The following is a 4286-nucleotide window of genomic DNA, read 5'->3' as shown; positions in this document are numbered from 1 at the left end:
TACAAATAAGCAATGGGGTCTTCTTATAACTCTAATTCATTAATCAATTTCAGGAGTCCTTTTGCCAACTTTTTTTCCACTCATACATTTCAATAAAAAAAGTAATCTACAATTCTTTCTGAAAAGCAATAAGCAAAAGCTGTGTTTTTATGCATTTACTTTTATGAATATAAAATGTACCCAAAATAAATAGAACATTCAATAGAATTTCTATGTTCTTATCTTCCATTATTATACCGAAAGTTATATTATCTTTAGTAAACTGGGTTATTGGAAAGATTTCTGATTCTAACCAGTCATACATGTCACTCCAAAATGTAGTAATGTAACCACAAAGGAAAAACAAATGGTCTGTTTTCAATTTCTGAGTCACAAAATACACTGTTATTGTGATTCTATGCCTAAGGAAAGTTATTTTAAAATATTTTAAAGTACAATTCCTTCGCTATAGATGGTATATGAAAATACAAGTAATTAGTACGAAATGTCCTAATAATAGGCTTAGTATACATTTGAGATGTGGAATTTCTGCTGAATTGCATAGGAGATAAATTGTTTCTTTGTTAGGCAATTTATCACTTGTGAAATTATGCCCATCAATCAGTAATGATGACAAATGAGGGATGTCGACCATATGAGGTACTGTGTTTCTAACCATCAGCGCAAAATACTTTGGGATACTCTAAATAACTTCACCAAATAGTTGGCGATTGCACTGAAAGTCGAATTTACACAGAAATCCTCATACAGTATAATATTCCCATTCCTATCTAACAAGTGAACAACAGACAATACCTTCCTTTCCATCCAGGCACTAAAATATAAACACTTGTTCCAAATTGGTATGTTGAGAAACAACAGATATATTCTGTTATGTGGTATGAAGTTGTTTGTACAATAACTTCCAGTATATAAGGACTTGTTGATGGAGGGAAGATCATTTAGTAGTAGCTTTTGAGTTGAAAAATAACATCATAAAAGAAAATAAACAGTGCCAATTCATTCAAAAATGTGTCTGGGAAGGCAGTACAAGAAGCTGTTCTCTTCATTGTAATGCGTTGCTATTTATTCAGTCACAGGGACAGCCAATGGATTGTCCATGTGTAACTGGGTTGGTTGTTTCCACTTGACCCTGCAGAAATATGTAATTATTTTTATTGTACACTATCACTCAAAAGGTTGGGGCCTCTTAGACATTTCCTTGTTTTTTAAAGAAAAGCACATTTTTCTGTACATTAAAATAACATAAAATTGATCAGAAATATAGTGTAGACATTTTTCATGTTGTAAAGGACTATTGTAGCTGGAAACGGCTGATTTCTAATGGAATATCTACATGGGTGTACAGAGGCCCATTATCAGCAACCATCACTCCTGTGTTCCAATGGCACGTTGTGTTAGCTAATCCAAGTTTATCATTTTAAAAGGCTAATTGATCATTAGAAAACCCTTTTGCAATTATGTTAGTATAGCTGAAAACTGTTGTTCTGATTAAATAAGCAATAAAACTGGCCTTTAGACTAGTTGAGTATCTGGAGCATCAGCATTTGTGGGTTCGATTACAGACTCACAATGGCCAGAAACAAAGCACTTTCTTCTGAAACTCATCAGTCTATTCTTATTCTGAGATATGATGGCTATTCCATGCAAGAAATTGCCAAGAAACTGAAGATCTCGTACAACGCTGTGTATTACTCCATTCACAGAACAGCGCAAACTGGCCCTAACCAAAGTAGAAAGAGGAGTGGGAGGCCCAGTGCACAACTGAGCAAGAGGACAAGTACATTAGTGTCTAGTTTGAGAAACAGATGCCTCACGAGTCCTCAACTGGCAGCTTCATTAAATAGTACCCGCAAAACACAGTGAAGAGGCGACTCTGGGATGCTGGCCTTCTATGCAGAGTTGCAAAGAAAAAGCCATATCTCAGACTGGCCAATAAAAAGAAAACAATTAAGATGGGCAAAAGAACACAGACAGAGGATAGAGGAAGATTGGAAAAAAGTGTTATGGACAGATGTATCTACAGTTGACGTCGGAAGTTTACATATACCGTAGCCAAATATATTTAAACTCAGTTTTTCACAATTCCTGACATTTAATCCTAGTAAATATTCCCTGTTTTAGGTCAGTTAGGATTAGGATCACCACTTTTTATTTTAAGAATGTGAAATGTCAGAATAATAGTAGAGAATGATTTATTTCAGCTTTTATTTCTTTCATCACATTCCCAGTGGGTCAGAAGTTTACATACACTCAATTAGTATTTGGTAGTATTGTCTTTAAATTGTTTCATGTGGGTCAAATGTTTCGGGTAGCCTTTCACAAGCTTCCCACAATAAATTGGGGGAATTTTGGCCCATTCCTCCTGACAGAGCTGGTGTATCCGAGTCAGGTTTGTAAGGCTCCTTGCTCCCAAACTCCTTTTCAGTTCTGCCCAGAAATGTTCTATGGGATTGAGGTCAGAGCTTTGTGATGGCCACTCCAATACCTTGACTTTGTTGTCCTTAAGCCATTTTGGCACAACTATGGAAGTTTTCTTGGGGTCATTGTCCATTTGGAAGACCCATTTGCAACCAAGCTTTAACTTCCTGACTGATGTCTTGAGATGTTGCTTCAATATATCCACAACATTTTCCTTCTCATGATACCATCTATTTTGTGAAGTGCACAAGTCCCTCCTGCAGCAAAGCACCCCCACAACATGATGCTGCCACTCCCGTGCTTCATGGTTGGGATGGTGTTTTTCGGCTTGCAAGCCTCCTCCATTTTCCTCCAAACATAACAATGGTCATTATGGTCAAACAGTTCTATTTTTGTTTTGCTGCTTGGTCCCATGGTGTTTATACTTGCGTACTACTGTTTGTACAGATGAACGTGGTACCTTCAGGCGTTTGGAAATAGCTCCCAAGGATGAATCAGACTTTCTTTTGATTTCCCATGATGTCAAGCAAATAGGCACTGAGTTTGAAGGTAGGACTTGAAATACATCCACAGGTACACCTCCAATTGACTCAAATTATGTCAATTAGCCTATTACAAGCCCTTAACCAACAATGCAGTTCAAGAAATAGAGTTAAGAAAATATTTACTGAATAAACTAAAGTAAAAAAGAAATAAAAAAAGTAACACAATAACATATCAATACCGAGGCTATATACAGGGGGTACCGATACCGAGTCAATGTGAAGAGGGTACAAGTTAGTCGAGGTAATTTGTAGGCAGGGCTAAAGTCAATGTAAATTGTCCGGGTGGCCATTTGATGAATTTTGGGGTAGAAGTTGTTAAGGAGCCTTTTGGACCTATACTTGGAGCTCCGGTACCACTTGCCGTGTGGTAGCTGAGAGAATAGTCTATGACTTGAGGGGGATAATGTGTTGTCATGCCCTCTTCACAACTGTCTTGGTGTATTTGGACCATGATAGTTTGTTGGTGATTTCGAGACCAAGGAACTTTAAACTGTTGGTCCACTCCATTACAGCCCTATCAATGTGAATGGGGGCATGTTCGGCCCTCCTTTTCCTGTAGTCCACGATAATCTCCCTTGTCTTGCACATGGTGAGGGAGAGGTAGTTGTCCTGGCACCACAATGCCAGGTCTCTGACCTCCGCCCTATAGGCTGTCTTCGTCGTTGTCAGTGATCAGGCCTACTTCCGGTTGTATCATCAGAACTTAATGATGTGTTGGAGTCGTGCTTGGCCACGCTGTCGTGGGTGAACAGGGAGTACAGGAGGGGACTAAGCACTCACCCCTGATCGGCCCCCGTGTTGAGGATCAGCGTGGCAGATGTGTTGTTGCCTACCCTTATCACCTGGGTGCAGCCCTTCAGGAAGTCCAGGATCCAGTTGCAGAGGGAAGTGTTTAGTCCCAGGGTCCTTAGCTTAGTGATGAGCTTTGTGGGCACTGTGGTGAACGCTGAGTTGTAGTCAATGAACAGCATTCTCGCATAGGTGTCCCTTTTGTCCAGGTGAGAAAGGGCAGTGTGGAGTGTAATTGAGATTGTGTTATCTGTGGATCTGTTGGGGCGGTTTGCGAATTGGAGTGCGTCTAGGGTTTCTGGAATGATGGTGTTAATGTGAGACATTACCAACCTTTCAAAGCACTTCAAGGCTACAGCCATGCGTGCTACTCGGCGGTAGTCATTTAGGAAGGTTACCTTCGCTTTTTTGGGCACAAGGACAATGGTGCTATTATCGGATGCCTGCAATCCATGGCTTCTGGTTGGGATATGTACGTACGGTCACTGTGGGGACAACGTCATCAATGCACTTATTGATGAAGCCGGTGAC

Source organism: Oncorhynchus mykiss, chromosome 21 (assembly GCF_013265735.2).
Source record: "Oncorhynchus mykiss isolate Arlee chromosome 21, USDA_OmykA_1.1, whole genome shotgun sequence".
Taxonomy (NCBI): Eukaryota; Metazoa; Chordata; class Actinopteri; order Salmoniformes; family Salmonidae; genus Oncorhynchus; species Oncorhynchus mykiss.
This window is presented reverse-complemented; position numbering follows the sequence as displayed.